This window comes from Protopterus annectens, chromosome 4.part0 (genome assembly GCF_019279795.1).
Source record: "Protopterus annectens isolate FY-2018-M chromosome 4.part0, PAN1.0, whole genome shotgun sequence".
Classification (NCBI taxonomy): domain Eukaryota; kingdom Metazoa; phylum Chordata; order Ceratodontiformes; family Protopteridae; genus Protopterus; species Protopterus annectens.
In genome coordinates, this window is record NC_056733.1 from 1286976931 (window position 1) to 1286994651 (window position 17721).

A 17721-nucleotide genomic window follows, 5' to 3' on the forward strand; every position below is an offset into this window, starting at 1 on the left:
TCTGTAGGAAAGATGTAGTTCATTGTCAAATACATATTGCATTGTAAACAGTCATCTCTTTTCATTGGGAGGTGCAGAAGAAAATATTTGTGTTTTTCCTGTTTATCTGAAAGTCTTTACCTGATAACTGTTTCTGTCTGACAGATCTCACAGCTCAGAAGAATGGCATTTGCTGAGGTAGGTGAAATTTTCCATTTGATCAGGGAATCTAGTTTATTAGAATTTTAAATATGCTTGGGGTTTGTCTAGGAACCCAGAGTTGATGACTAATATTATAGATTTATCTTTCAGATAAGTCTTTTTTCCTATGTGCAATGTTTGTCTGTTGTTTCTTTACGCAAAATGCTCTTGCAGAAGCAGTGGAATTTAATACCATGATGATCACTGTCTTCCTCTTTCCAAATGCATGCATTCTGTTGCAGTCATCTTTTCCCCTCACTTTTTTATCTGTTCAAATGTTCCTTTTTTTTCAGTCCTTCTCTAAACATAAAGCACATTGATATGCTTATGAAGCTGAAAGCCATTTATTAGGACTGTGCATACCTGTAGCTATACCAGTAATGTGCTAAAAGTATCTGTAGCTGATCTTAATAAGCTTTCAGAATGCCGTAGATTTATTTTCTTTATTATTTATTTATTGACATTTTATTACAAGGAAAATTTGACTAGGTTGAACCTATTTTCAGCAGAGGCCTGGGGAGAAAAGCTTCAAGATATTACAGAATATTATAAGAACAATAGATTTGCAGTCTTTAAAAATACTAGAAAAGCAACTACAATTTAAACAATTATGCCAAATTAGACATAACATAAAAACATTGGTTAAGAATAGATACAAGTTATATGGCAATGATTTAATAGTTAGAGACATTTTTGCCAGTTTATAGAGAACTTGAAGGTAATTTAGTATAATACAAACAGGAATTGCAATGTGACGTGAGAGAAAAATAGGTCTATGGTAAACCTACAGAGAAAGCTAGGGAAGAAAAATTAATAGAAGTGAGGAATTGAATGAAGAAGGGAGAGTAAGGAGATGGCAGGTGTAAATAGGTATTTGTTCACATTTTGAGGTATAGTTTTATCCTGGTGTTGAGCAAGAACAGAGCCAGCTTTTGGCTAGGAAGTCCTTTGGAATGATTTTCAAGGATGGGAGGGTATTGACCTGATGGATTGAGATAAGGAGTTCCAGGCCTTAGAAACTTGGGATGAGTACAGACAATGCCCAGCAGATTTGATAGCTTTGTGGACAGGATTTTTTGATCAATGGATCATAAGTACTGATTGGGAACATAGTTGTATAGAATGTTATTTAGTGCTAAAAAAACAAAAGGATTCTGGATATTTTTATAGGTGGCAAGAAATTGTGTATATTTATTTATTTATTGACATTTGATTACCAGGAAAGTTTGACTGGGTAGAAGCCCATTTTCAGAGGAGGCCTTGGGAGAAAAGCTCCAAATTATTACAAAACATTTTAAGAACAATAATTGTACATTCTTCAAAACTAAAACAAAAAATAGCTGCAGTTTAAATAATTATAACAAATTAGACATAATATAAAAACATTTGTTAAGAATTGATACAAGTTATAAGACAATCAGTTAATATTTAGAGAAATGTTATACAGTTTATAGATTGAAGTAAGGAAATAAGTGAAGAAGGGAGAGTAATGAGTTATAAGGAATGAAAATGTACTCGTTCACATTTAAGGATTTAGTTTATCCTGATTTTGAGCAAGAAGATAGGATGACTTTCAGAGTGGTCTTGAAAGATGGGAGGGAGGATATTGGCCTGATGGATACAGGTAAGCAGTTCCAGGCCTTAGCGACCTTGTATAATACAGACAATGCCCAGCAGATTTGATAGGTTTGTAGACAGACAGGAGTTTTTAGTCACTGGATCACAATGACCAACTGGGAACATAGTTGTGTAGAATGTTTTTTAGTGCTGGACAGGTAGATGGATACTGGATAATTGTATGGGTGGTAAGAAGCTGTGTATATGTTAGTTGATGAGGCAACCAATTTAGGCTTTTTAGTGCTATATAGTGGTGGGTTCTGAAATGGATATTTGCAGCAAATTTAGCAACTTTGTTATAGCGTTGTTCAAGTTTTAATTTTTGTGAAGATTAGAGGTTACTGAGGATGGGAGCACTATAAAGAGGTGCGGAGGAGATAAGTAGTGGCAAGCATAGTTTTAGTTACGTCAGTGAGAAAGTTTTTGGCTCTGTAAAGCATCCTTATTTTTGATAAGTTTGTCTTATGCAATTTTGTATATGCAGATCAAATATAAGATTATTATCCACTATCACCTCTAATAATTTGCTATGAAAAGTACCTTTAATGATTGTATTCTCAAGAGAGAGGACTTTAAATGTTGTTTTATGAGAGAGGGATTTGGTCTTTTTTGGGTTGAGCATGAGTTGTAATTTATGAAGCCATATTTTAGTGGCTGTTGAAGCTTCCAGAGTAATAGTTTAGAGGTGTACCATGTTTTCAGATGTACAAATAAGAGTGGAATCATCTGTATTTTGTATTAGGGTGGCCTGTTATGTGGCTGTATAGAGAGTGCTGGTGAAAAGGTTAAAGAGGAGGGGACCAAGTATACAGCCTTGTTGTACACTGGTGGTAACTGGGAGGTAAGGAGAGAGCATGGAGTGCTTTTTTACTGACTGATACCTATTAGAGAGGAAGCTTTTGAACCACAGAAGCGTGAGCTGAGAGAGACCTAGTGAAGACATTTGAAGTAGAAGTTTGCTGTGACAAACTGTGCTGAAAGCTTTAAACAAGTCTATAAATAAGGAAGAGACTAGTTTGCCATTATCTCTAGCTTTATTGACAGTGTCTATGTAGGGTAGAAGGCTAGTGTACTATGGGAAGGATGCTCTAACCACAACTGTTAGTTTGTGGGGTAGTTCTACCCAATTTTGGCTTTTTAGTGTTATACAGAACTGGGTTCTGAAAGGGGGTTTTCACAGCAAATTTTGCAACTTTTATAGCATTGTTCAAGTTTGATTTTTGTGATGCCTAAAGGTTAGTAAGGATGGGAGTGCTATAAATAAGTGTGGGGAGGAGATAAATAATGGCAAGTGTAGCTTTAATTGTGTGGGTGAGAAACATTTTGGCTTTTTAAAACATCCCTAGCTTTTAATGAGTTTTTCTTATGCAGTTTTGTATATGCAGGTCAAATTTAAGATCATCATTCACTATCATCCCTAATAATTTGCTATGAGAAGTGACTTCAATGGTTGTGTAATCAATGGAGAGGTCTGTAAATTTTGTTTTTTCATGGGACAAAGACTGGGGAAAAAGTAGTTTTTTTTTGTCTTTTCTTTTAAGGTTTGAGCATGAGCTGTGAGTTACAAAGCCATGTTTCAGTTGCTGTTAAAGCTTCCTGAGTAATTTTTTGAGGGTGTGCCATTTTGTCAGATGTGCAAATGAGTGTGGAGTCACCTGCTTACCGCATTAGGTAAGCCTGTTGTGTAGCTGTGTGGAAGGTATTGGTGAGAATGTTAAAGAGGAGGGGGACTAAAGATAGAACCTTGTGGTACACCAGCAGTTACAGGGAGGTATGGAGAAAGGGTGGAGTGCCATTTTACTGAATGATACCTATTAGATAGGTAGCTTCTAACCCATAGAAGAGTTGGATAAGAGAGACCTAATGAGGACATTCAAAGTAGAAGTTTGCTGTGACAAACTGTCAGTCTTTAGACAAATCTAAAAATAAGGAGAAGACTAGTTTGTCATTTTCTCTAACTTTATTGACAGCATCTATATAGGTTAGAATTGCAGTATTAGTACTTTGGGAAGGATGGAAGCTATGTTGTGTGGGGATATGATTTCTTCCAGCAGGAAAAGGTTTAGCAATTGTTTTTTAATAAAGTTTTCAAGTATTTGGAGAGGGGGTTAAGATTGATTTAGGTCTAACATTAGTAATGTCTATTAAATTTCCTCCTTTGTGCAGTGGAATAATGTGTGACTTTTACCAGAGAAAGGAAATGTAGAATTCCTGGACTGACCTATATATAAGGATTGAGACAGGCTAGAAATGCCATTGGCTGCTATTTTAAAGTACTCACTTGGAAGGTCATCAGCTAAAGCAGACCATGTTTTGAGTTTGTCTAAGAGTAGTTTTATATAGGGTGTGGGCACAGGTTTGAAGGTGAACATGGATGTTGTGATATGTGTGTGGTTGCCAGGGTTAGAATTAGATGCTGTGGAATCTTGCTTAGCGATGCTGTGCTATCTACATAATAAGAGTTGAATTGTATTACAGTTTCAAGTAATGAGCTCTTGGGAGAGGGGCTAGAGTTGAATGTATGACCAAAATTCAAGATTTCTTTAATGGCTGTCCAGAATTTTTAATGGTTGTGGTTACTATGATTCTGAAAGTTATTTTGGTATATTTGTTGTTTTCATTAATTTGTTTTAGCATGATTGCAAATAATTTCTGAAGTTTTTGAGATATTTTGGTATTTTATATTTTTGCAATTCTATGTTTTTTTTTCTATCCTGCATTAGCAGTCTACTCTTTGTAGATGGCCAACTTGCATTATTTGTTTTAGTCTCTTCCTTCTAGGTGGTGCAAGCCTATTCAGGATATTCAGGAAAGTTGTACTGAATTCATTTACAGCATCATCTAAGAGGAGGCTTTTTTAAGAAGTTCCAGTTAATAGTTGCTAGGGTAGTAATGAACATTTCTAGGTTAAGCTTAAAAGTCTACATGTTGTTTTATAAACACGCTATTTAAGTGGATGTATATGATGTCTGGTTATATAGATTGGAAGAGGATCACTGATACAGACATTGTACAAGATGTGGTGTATTTGCTAGGGTCTGATACTAGGATTCAGCCTAATAGTGAATTTGAAGTCTTACTATAATATGAAGGGCTGTTAATTAGCTACTTGAAACCAAATAAGTTCAGACTATATTGAAGGGGTTAGAGTGTATGTCCATCCAATTAACATTCACATCAGCTTGTAGTATTTTTTTTCTCTTGGAATTGTTATGGGTATCCACTGCAGGATATCTTCCAGTAAGCTGTATTGACACCAGGAGGGATGTAAAGAACAGTAATACATATTTGTTTATATATTTTTTTAATTTCAGGAAAGTAATAAGAAGCTCTGCTTAACTGAATTGTGATATTGGTTTGCTGTACTGGGAAGTGTGGTAATTGTTGGGAAATATTAAAACAATACTCGTTATACAGTCATTATGGATGATATTATAGCTGGGAGGTATAATTTTGGAGTCATTCTTGTTTGGTTTTAAGCCAAGATTCAGTTACAATGTAAATATCAGGTTTATGTTGGGTATTCCAGGCATACAGTACAGCAATTTTATTTCTTGTGTTTCTAACATTTATGGCACCAAAACTTAAATTATTGGGGATGTGGGTTGACCCATTGTAGTGTTATAGTAGTGCAAGGAAGAGAATTGTCTTGATGTTCATTGTGATAGGTGAGGCTATTATTAGGGTGAATGTCTCCTTCTAGAAGGATTTTACTAAATTGGAGAATTATTGATACTTGATTTTTGGAGAGCAGTTTTTCACTTAATTTTGTTTTGGTTTGAGTTGAAATGGGGTTAATCAGTCTATATTTGGGGTTAAGGCAGGTTTGGTGCATTGTGTGGAGAGTGTAGGGAGGAAGTGTGACTACATAGTTGGGACAGAGTTGGAGATATGCTGAGAACTATTATAGAGTCATGGTAGGATGAGAGATGGTCCTGTAGCAAGAGAAGAATAGAGGATAAGATGAGGAGTAGGATGATTAACTAAAGGGATCTGTATTTTATAATTGACAGGTAGTAGGAACGTAAGGCTCAAGAAGGAAAAATAAGTTGTAGGGTATAAGGATATTTAGTGGTAGTGGAGTCTGAAATCCTATAGACAGTATGTAGGAAAGAAGTATTTTCTATGAAGGAAGTGAGTTAAGTTGTCCTAGTATCTTCTCTGGAATGTAAGGAATAGAGGGGTTTAAAAGGCTAGAGTATGAGAATGTGGTTAAAATAGGAGGAAGCAAGGGTTTATTTTGGAAAAGTAGAACATATAATGTAGAATAGATAGGTGCTGTTAAAGAGGGGTGTGACTATGAATGAATATAATGCAAGACAATATGGGAGGGAAAAAGTAGTTGGTAGTAGTGTGAAAAAATTAAATAGAAGCTGGGAATTAGTTAAGAAGAAACACGAATGTTTGTATGATAGTAGTAAATTTGTTTGGGTGGGTTAGGGAATAGAAGTCACTAGTGAAGACAGGCTTGTGTGTGGTATTAATAATGATATGGTGAGGAAGATTTTGCTCTGAGACGGTGAATTAATGTTGAATAAGGCCATTGAGATTTGTCAGATATACGAGCTTACAGAAAAGCACACACGTATGCTTACAAATGAGAATAACTGCAGAAGGCACAGTGACAAAGCTCCTGTAGATAGTATGCAACACGTGGTTAAAAGAAACAGGCCCAAGCACATGGTAGCTACTGCACATCCTGTAACAGTCCTTGGGAAACCCCAAGTCTTTCCAGCAAACTCCAGGGGATGCTCAGTGAAGCACAATGGTTAGTCAGCAAAGTCAAAACATGTGCCCCCGCCCAGCTTCATAGTCAACTGTCGTAATTGTGGTGATAGTCACAAACCCAAAAGAGAAAAATGCTTAGCTTTTGGTCAGCAGTGTCATTCTTGCAATAAGTGGAATAATTTCAAAAAGGTCTATAAATCAAATAAAGCACATTCTTTTATTAAAAGAGGTCATTCCAAGAGGCAAGTTGATCAATTAGAAAGCTGCAACCCTATTTTTATGTAGATGGTGCCTCTGTGCTTGGTGAAACAGTCAATGCAGTAGATTTGTGGCAAAGAATGAGATATTTTGTACTGTTTGCAATAATGGAAGTCCTGTAGAGCTCAAAGTTAATACTGGCTCAAAGTGCAATGTTATGTCAGCTGAAACAATTGCTAGAGTAAAAGCTACAGAACAACTTGATTTGACAAAGTTTGCGAAGCTTGTTGTTTATGGTGGTGAAGACATTCAAACCAAAGGCTCAGTAGTGCTTTCATGTTACTCTTCTGGGAACAAATAAAAAGTCACAAAGTGAACCAATGATAAAGTGGAACCAACAGCAAAACATAAAATTCCAGAAACAGATTAACACTGAAGAAGAACATGTCTGAAAGCTTTGTTTTTTATTAAAAGTACATTGGTGCAATGCTGTGGAGCCTTCTTTTGTTTCTGGAACTCTTCTGGGAACAGCCATGACATGCAATTTTTCATAGTCAAGAGACACATGCAGTCATTATTAGGCCTCAGAGGCAGTTTGAAAATGGGACTTCTTTCACTTAATAAGGAAGTTCACCATGTAAGCTTGCATGACAACAGATCAGATTTTGCCCAAACTATTTTTTATGAGTATTCTGATATTTTTGTAGAAAACTAGGCAAACTCTCAGTTGTATACTCCATAAAGTTAGACCCTGAAGTCAGCCCAGTCATCAGACCAGTAAGGAAAGTTCCAGTAGCTATGCAGGGTAGAGTGAAAACTGAGCTAGACAGAATGGTGCAGCAAGGAGTAATTTGTCCAGTAGAAGAACCTACTGAACAGGTATGCTCCTTGGAGGTAGCTCTTAAGAAAAGCTCAGTTGATATCAGAAGATGTACTGATCCAAGAGATCTGAACAAAGCATTAAAAAGACCTCATCATCCAATGTGCACAGTCAAAGAAGTTGCTGCCTTCATGCCAAATGCCACTGTTTTTTTCTGTCTTTGATGCAAAGAGTTAATTTTGGCAAAATTTGCTTGACCAAAATCTTCATTGTTAATCATATTTTGTACGCCATTTGGTAGATACAGATTTCTGAGAATGCCATTTGGAATAAATTCTGACAGTGACGTCTTTCAGCATGCAATGGAGCAAACTTTTTCAGGCTATCCATGTACTATTACAATGGATGATATTCTAGTAGGAGGCAATGGTGAAGTCGAACATGACAGAAACCTCAAGAAAGTTCTGGACAGAGCACGTGGAGTGAATCTTAAGCTGAATCCTCAGAAGTGCAAATTCCGGCTACGAGAAGTTACTTATTTTGGGCACATGTTTACCAGTTCATGTTTACGACCAGATCCTTCAAAGCAAACAGCAATTCTTCAGATGCCAGCTCCAAACAATGTTTAAGCCCTACAACGTTTTCTTAGCATGGCCAACTATCTAGGCAAATTAATTCCAGATTTGAGCCAACTTTTAACCTTCTACATTGCCCACCTGATCATGAAGGGATTCACATCTAGATCAAGGGAGGTCATCGCCCCCCTGTACTCATCACTCATTAGACCTATGATTGAGTACAATGCCCCATTCGGAATGTATCTGACCAGACACCTGCAGCAGCTGGAAAGGCCCCAAAAGTTCCTCACCAAAAGGATAAAGGGTCTCAAAAATATGTCTTATGCTGCCCGACTGAAAGAACTCCAGCTCTATTCAGTCTCATACCGCTTGCTCAGAGGTGACCTGTGCCTGACATATAAGGCCATGTCAAACCCTGATTTGATGAATATGCTTCACCTCAAAAATCTAGATCCCTCAGAACCACAAGGCGGAGACTTAAACCTTGACACGGTTATTAATAGAACATGCTGGAGGGACAGATTCATCACCCAGAGACTCCTATGCTGTGGAACAAAATCCCGGTACATGTGAGGCAGAGCACCTCGCTGGCCTTGTTCAAGAGGAATCTTGACCAATGGATGGGGGATCGCAGATATACCCCAGGGATTACTTCAGTGTCACTGCTTGACAGAGGCACAGGAAAATAATAGGCATAGTTTTATTCAAACTAAAGGGGTGGCGAAAGCCAAATAACTATGGGCTAGGCTTATAAATGCCCTTGGGCAGATAGCCTAGTATGAACCTATGAACCTATGAACCTATGAACCTATTATGAGAGCAGACACACAAAGATGTAATTTGGTCATGGTCAAAACAGCACCAAAGAGTATTTGATGCCCTGAAACAGAAAATTGCTAACCCACCAACTCTCAGCTCCTATGATGTTCACAAACCAGTTACTCTTTCCTGTGATGCTTCTAAGTTTGGTCTAGGTGCAGTCATTCTTCATGATGGTAGGCCAGTAGCCTATGTACAGAGTACTCTTACCCAGACCGAGATGCAGTATGCCCAGATTGAGAAACAGCTTTTGGCAATTGTGTTTACATGTTCAAAGTTTCATGATTATATTTATGGTCGACCTATCTAGATCAAAATTGGCCACCAACCTTTAGTTACTATTTTGAGAAAGCCTATGCATACAGCTCAAGCTAGACTGCAATGTATGATGTTCAAACTGCAGAAGTATAATTTCAATCTTGTTTACACAAAAGGCAAACTTCTTTGTCTTTCTGATTGTTTATCCAGATTGCCCTGAAAAAATATAGAACAGCATAACAATGAGCAACTTGATTTTGAGGTCATGAAAGTGAGAATTCTTTTTCCACATGTCTTGATGAGCTCAGAACTCACACAGCTTCAGATACAATTCTCCAGAAATGTAACTACTTTATCACTCGAGGATGGCCTGCAAAGCAATCTTGTTTACCAGTAGAAGTACAACTATATTTTTCATACAGAGATGAGATTTTGTCAGACAATGGTATCATCATGAAAGGTCCTAAATTGATTGTTCCAAAGTCCTGGCAACAAGAGTATATTAAGATCTTGCATCATGGCCACCCAGGAACTGATTCTACCAAAAGAAGGGTGAGAGGTCTAGTATTTTGGCCTTCTATGTCAAGAGATATTGAGAAAGTATTTTCATCTTTGATTCCTTGCCTCCTCTTGGCTGCTGCGTGTCCCTGGAGCCCGGTGGTTACACCTATTCCTGGCAAGCTGCCTGTCCTGCATTAAGGTTAGAACCTGTCCTATCTGATGACCAGGATTCTTTCTAAACAATAGTACCTGCTGCCTTTTCCTACAATAAGGAATAGAGGCCATCCTCTGAATCCATCCTCTCAAGAAAGGAAGAAACCTGGCAAGCTGCCTGTCCTGCATTAGGGTTAAAACCTGTCCTATCTGATGACCAGGATTCCTTCTAAACAATAGTACATGCTGCCTTTTCCTACAATAAGGAATAGAGGCCATCCTCTGAATCCATCCTCTCAAGAAAGCAAGAAAATATGTTAGCTGCTTTATGGACAGTATATTTTTCTAAACACTAGGTCTATTTAAAATCCCTACCTTTCCAGGATAGCCAGCAGCCATACTCTTTTCTACTTCTTACCTCCCCCCTACCCCTCTCATAGCCTTTACTTGGCTTCCATATTTGCCTCTCCTACTACTAGATTACTTCTTTCCTTCCAGGAGTTATTGTTGTACTACAGGTTTACCCACTAGATGGCACCCTCTTCCCTATAAATCTATCCTACTCCCTCATGTTTGAAATACTCAGTAAACTAGTTTTATCTACTGATTTCATTAAACCTAACTACTTATTTCATTAAAAGTAACTGTTGTATACTTTACTTATCTCTGCCTAGACCTACTTTAAGCTTCCATTTTTCACCTTTATCCTGCTATTGATCCAGCCTACTCAGACTATCTCTACATCTATCACCTCTTTCACCTACCTGCACCTTAACTTACCTCTAGCAGTCAGCATTTCCACTGATTGTTTTTCATAGGCTGGTTTTTCCTCCTTACTTGGATCTTCCTGCTCCATTCACCCTGTGAGCTCACTCCACTCCCCTACCCTACCTCAAAATCCCACCCACCCCAGTACACCTAGCCTTATACCTCTCTAACCACTCCCACTTCCCTATCAACCAATCACATTCCACCCCTCTTCAATATCTTCTATCTACCTCACCACTCCTCCACTATATTCGTACACTCTCACCTCCTAACTTCCCACTCTCCACCTCTTCAGCACCATGCCTATTTCACCCATATCGCCTTACCTTATACCCCTACTTCTGTTTTCAATTCTCTCTTTCCTTTTCCTTCCCTATATCTTAACTGCCTATGAAAATCTTCACTGCTCTAACTTCCACCAGTCCTCAAAGCAAACATCCCTTCCAGCTCTATCACCTACCCTGAAACACATAAACATAACATATGCAACCATTTCCTCCCAAGATATCACAGAGTCACCGATATTACCTACAAACACTACCAAGTCAAGAAACCACAAACCTTGCCAAATCTTACTCTAATTCACACCTGCAGATTACACCTTCACCTCCTTAGAGATGGTGACATTCATCCCAACCCTGGCCCTACCATCAACACTACTACCTACACAACCAGTCCTTCTTCCTCATCCCTACACATCCCTATGCAGCATCCTAACTCCCTCTTATTAGCTCACTTAAATATACGTAGCATTAACAATAAAATAACTCAGCTTCATGCCCTACTTGAGTTACACAACTTTGACATTTTATGTCTTACAGAGACATGGCTAAAACCACATACACAGGACTGTGAAATCACTCCTCCACAATATAGTATTTTAAGAGTGGATCGCCCTAACAAGAAGGGAGGGGGCATAGCCTTAATATATAAAACAGGGCTCCAACTTACACTATTAGACACTTGTCTTCCTTCAGATACCAACTCTGAAATGTTTTTCACCAAACTACAGCTAAATACTTGTAAGTCCATCTATATTCTATGCTCTTATCTTCCTCCAGGTAATAACATCAACCCCCTTGAAAATATCCTCTGCTGGTTGTCCACTTACTATCCTCAAATAACCATTGTCCTAGGTGATTTTAATATTGACTGGAATACCTGTAATACTGATATCCCTTCTAACCACATAAACCTACATGGCTTCTCTCAAATTGTTTCCTCAGCCACTCGCATCCATAAACCCACCAACAAAGAATCCATCCTTGATTGGATCCTTATAAATACTCTCTCCTCTAACTACGATAGGCATCCTCCTTGAAGACATGAGTGATCACTCTTTAACTTATTTAATTCGACAAAAGACCAATTCACCCAGACCTATAACCTTCAGAACCACTCGCTCCAATAAACATTTTAACCCTGAATATTTCCAAAAGGAACTAAGTCTCTGCAACTGGTCACCCTTAAAACACTTTCAACTTGAGGAAGCAGTGGCCTATTTCAATTCTAATTTCCTTGAAATCCTCAACTTCCACACCCTTAGGAATAGGACCAAAATTGCACCTTGGCTTACAAAAGAAACTAAACATAAAATGTTGCTGAAAAACAAATTATGGTCAAGATGGCGTGCTTCTAAGGACCCATCTGATCATATAAAATTTAAACAGCTTAGAAACTCTACTAAAGCATCTGTACTATTAGACAAAAAAATTTCTTCTTTCAACTCTAGCAAAACAACCACCAAAGCCCAAAGAAATTCTGGTCAGGGATCAATACACTCATTCATCCAGGTAGCTCTAAGACACCCACCCCTTCTGGTATCACCCAAGACACTCCCAAACAAATTGCTGACTCCTTCAACAACTTCTTTACTGAAGCTATCCAGTCTCTTGCCAACTCACTACCTCCTGTATCCACTAATCCACCCCCTCCTCCTTTACCTCTCCACCCACTTTCCAATTCCAACCTGTCCCTATATCCCTCATCTGTACCCTACTACAAAAACTCTAACTCTCTACCCCCCTCAGTGGACCTTCTACCTGCTCAGTATCTTCAAATTGCAGCCAAAGTTATTGCTTACCCTATCTCAATCCTAATTAACAGAACCATAAAAGAAGGTACCATCCCATCCATCTGGAAAATCTCACATATTATCCCCTTCATAAGGGTGGCAACTGAACAGAACTTTCAAACTTTGGTCCAATTGCCCTACTCTCTCCCATAGCTAAAATCATGGAAAAATGCATCCACCACCAACTACTTGACCACCTTCTCCTAAGTGGCCTATTAGCTCACTCTCAGCATGGCTTTCATCCCTTCCATAGCACTACTACTGCCCTCCTTTCATTTACTGATCACATCAACAAAAACCGTAACAATAACATCCTCTCATCTGCTGCCTTTATTGATCTTTCCAAAGCATTTGACATGGTTAATCATCATATACTTTTGAATCTTCTGAAATCCCTCTCACTTGACACTCAAGCACTACAGTGATTTAAGTCTTACTTAGATAATAGGAAAGAGGCAGTTCTCTGGGAAAACACTCTATCCACCCCTCTTCCTGTCTCCCTTGGTGTACCCCAAGGATCTATTTTAGGCCCTCTTCTATTCTCCATCTTTATCAGTGATCTTGCTACTAGTATCCCGCAAGCTGTAACCATACAATATGCTGATGATTCCACTTTAATCTCCTCAGCTACAAGCCCATCTGAACTACCGACCCTCACCCAAAATGTCTTTGAGCTTGTAGAAGAGTGTTTTTTACAGCGATGTCTCCTCCTCAACCCTAAAAAGACTAAACTACTGCTATTTACTCCGACACAAAAATCTACCCCACTTCACTTCTCTATAAAATCTAAAAATGGCACAGTCATATCTCCTGACACAACAACCAAACTTTTAGGGGTTACTATTGACCACAGCCTTAACTATGATACTCATATCAATACCACAATAAAATCGGTAAACCAAAAACTTGGCTCCCTCTACAAATCAAGCCCTTCCTCATTCCTACAGCCAGAACTACCATTGCCCACAACCACCTTATCTCTACTCTCTTCTATGCCTCACATATTTACACTAATCTCTCTAAAACTAACCTCAACAAGTTGACAATCTCCTATAACAGTATAGCCAGATTTGCTACCGGCTCCCCATTTAGAACACACCACTGCCTAAATTTAAAACAACTCGGTTGGCTTGAACTGCACAATCAGTTTTTATTTCAGCAACTAATTATTTCCCAAAAAATCCTTTATTATCCAGATAAAACACCAGTTCTTACAAATCTCATCAGTCCATATAAAAACCTTTCTAACCTTTGTTCATCTAATAAACTATTAGTATCTACACATAAATCCAACAATAAAGCAGGAGATTCCCTTTTCTCTTATACAGTGGGAAAAAGCTGGAACCTACTTCCTGTTGACCTCACTTCTATTTCCTCTACTTCACTTTTCAAAAAGAAACTTAAACTTTATCTTACTAGCCACTGGCTCTGTCCCTGTAGCAACCTTGACTAATACTTTCTCCTCCTGTTTCATCATCATGTAACTTTTCCTAAGCTATTCCATCTTATATTATTGACACTTTAAAGGTCACTACCTGAAAGTTGGACTTAGTTTACCCAGCTAGACTTAACAGACATGCCACCTGCTTCCTGCTCTACTTGAAGCACAACTTCCACTTTACTACTCCCTCCTATTCCTGATTTTATGCTCTTCTATAACTTGTCTCTTTTCCAACTCCTTACTTAGACCCTATTCTAGGGTTTTCCCTCTTCCTTCTTGATACTTTCCCTCTATATATAAAAAAAAAAAACTCAAACTTGAAAATAGGGGACGTGGTGTATTTTATCTGTATTTTATCTTAACTAAACTTTAATGTATCTGTAACTGAAGTTTAATGTTTTGTAACTGTAATTTGATTTTGAATTTTGTCTGTTCTTTGTGGAGCTTTTCTCCCCGGGCCTCTACTGAAAATGGACATATAGCCAGCTAGACTAGCCCGGTCAACAAATGTTAAATAAAATAAATAAATAAATCTTGCTCAGTATGTAATTGTACAAAGCTGCATCAACAGAAAAAAACACTTCAGTTAAACCAGATTCCTGAACTACCTTGGTCGACAGTAGCCTCAGACATCTTTGAGTGGAATAATCAACACTACTTGGTGTTAGTAGACACTTACTCAAATTGATTCGAGACTGACCTACTTCCCAACCTAACTTCCAGTATGATCATGACTAAGTTGAAGCAATATTTTTCTGTCCATGGTAGTCTGCACAGGGTTATTTCTGACATTGGTGCACAGTTTACAAATCAGCAGTTCAGTTGCAGAAGTACGGAACTTTGTCCATATTACAAGTAGTCCAAAATACTCTCAGTCAAATGGCTTGGCTGAACGTACAGTTCAAAATGCAAAACAGCTCTTAGAGAAATCCAGACATGACAATACTGATGTTTTTCTCAACTTGTTAAATCTCAGAAACATTCCTCTTGATAAACATATTGGTTCACCTGACCAGAGACTTATGTCGAGACAAACCAGAACCCCATTTCCAATCAGACGTAATTTATTGGCCCCAACTGCTAAGAACAACAAAGCAGTAAAAGCCCAACTGTTGCTGAAGCATTTGTCCCCGAAGTCTTACGATGATAAAACCAGCAAACTGCTCAGTTCATTGAAAAAAGGGGAGATAGTGAGGATGCAGACATCAAAAGGTTTTGATCACATTGGATTTGTGAAAAGTTTATGTCAAGAGCCATTACTTTACATTGTGGAATCACAAAGAATGAAATTCAGACTAAATCAGAAGCATTTGTTACCAGTGTCCCAACCAGTGTTACAGCATCTTGCCTGTGACAAAGACTCTAGTTCTCAGAGTGACTTGTCCAATGTTCCTATTCCAGAGGACATTCAGCAATCCCCATCACTGAGAAAATCCCTGAGACTCCTCAAGCAGATCATTCCCCAGTGACTGTCCCTGTTGCTAAACCCAGTCCTAACTATTCTGTCATGAGATTAGGTCGCATCTCAAAACCTAGTTCCAAATACATGGCAACCTGGACATGACTGTTGTTTTTCTGTATTATTGTTTGTATAATGCATGCCTATTCAAATGTTGTTGTTTATATGAGACAGCTCAGTAAAGAGGGAGGATGTAGATCAGTGTGTGATATACCTTTAAGAAGCTTTTCAGTGAGCCAGCACATGCATATAAATTCTGAGCATGTGCAAGCAAGAGTGCAATTTTGAGTGAGCAGCCAGAGTGTGAGCATGCAAGTATGTAGTCAGTCGGTTAGTTAGATAGTTTGTCTAAGTTTAATGTTCCTGACATCCATACTGATGTATTTGTATGTAATAAACTACTTAAATGAATACCCAAGCGTCAACATCTTAATCCGTATAAGAAGAGTGACAGGAAGTATAATAGCGTAAAAGGGGGTGGTAGGGGAGACTAACTGTGGCAAGTATATATTACCTGAACTGTTAATGGAAAAATGTATGTGTGCCTGCATTTGTAACAAATGAGTGATGACAGATGGCAATCATGACATCATTAAAATGAGAATTACATCATTGTGCAAAATTACAGGCTTACTAGTGGCAAAGGGATAGCAGGAAACTAAATGGTACAGCATTATTAAAAGGCTTGGGTTGAGAATGCTGGAAGCAAGTATGTTCCCAGACTAAACTGACTAAATGCTGAACGTGGAGTCTCAAGATAACAGGTTGTAGTATCCAGTAATATGACTTACCATGCATCAGAAAGGTCTTTACAGAATTTCAAGCAAAGAGTAAGGTACTAGTACAAATCCAGCATTTACTTCAGATATCTAATAGTAAATCAGCTTATGCTAAAGTCCATAACTACATTCAGGTAGCTACATGTATTTATGCACTTCATATTGGTCTGACCACTCCTCTATGCAAGCTTTGGGTTCTGAGCACAAGCTTTCCTTTTATGTTTCAGCTTGTATTTTGCTTGTTTAACAAATGCATTCTCATCTTTTCTGCAGTGGTTATAACTAGTTTTCCCTTGCTGCTAATATTTACTCATGGAGATAAGTATGCAGAATTAGTCACAGAGTCCCAGATTTAATAAATATGCTTGAGAGGAAACTGAAAACAAAAGGGAAGGTATGGCTTGCAGTTGTATTTGTCTTGATGCCAGTAATGATACCAATAGCATGAAAAAATTAAATCAAATTTAAAGGATCTCTATTTGACATAAAGACCTAGATCTCTGTGAAAGTTCTGACTATAACAACAAAAGAAGATATGAATGCTATACTATGTGCAGGAAAGTCTACAACCATGGGCAAAGCAATGCAAACCAAAGCATGTCAGTTTCTTGGTTTATAAAACTTCTCACATTCCTGACACATAACATGAACAAAAGCCCAAAGCAGGGCTAAAATCTGAAGTGAATGTAATTTATTTTATCAGTTTTTTTTTCCTGTGAAGGGATGCTTGCTATTTACAAAGTGCTTCTGCTACAGCCCACCACATATCCATTATCTCTACAAAGTATGAAAGCAGTTCTATGAAATAAGAAGTTTGGCAAAGACAGAACTGCCACCACAATTCCAAAAGGTAAGTTTAGGTGTTAGAAACTGCACTGAATTTGTTCTCAAGGACTGACACAAAATTAGAGTCATAAGACTCATAATGTGGCATGTCAGGCATGTCAGGACCCCCCAAAAAAGTATGTCTTGTGATTGTTGTATGTGTATATTTAAGTGTCCTTTGTTTAGTGATATACAGTCTGAAGAAGTCATTCTGTTGACAAAAGCACTCACTGCATTTTATTAAATTTCTGTTGTTTATTTCATATATATTTTTTGCACAACATTGTTTTCTGCTAAAGAGAGTTTGTGGATGTTGTTGAGTTAATTAATATAGCTGTCATGAAGTGCTGAAGTGCTGAATACTAATATGTGGGTCTCTTGTATCTTAAAGTGCTGTTGGTACCTCACTTAATAATATTGCCACACCCCCTCAAACCACTCTGAGTTTGCTACCAATTCAAGTGCGCACCTTGAAAGGTCTGATTTGCAGTTTTTCACATTTTGCTAGTGTTCCAGGTGTGCA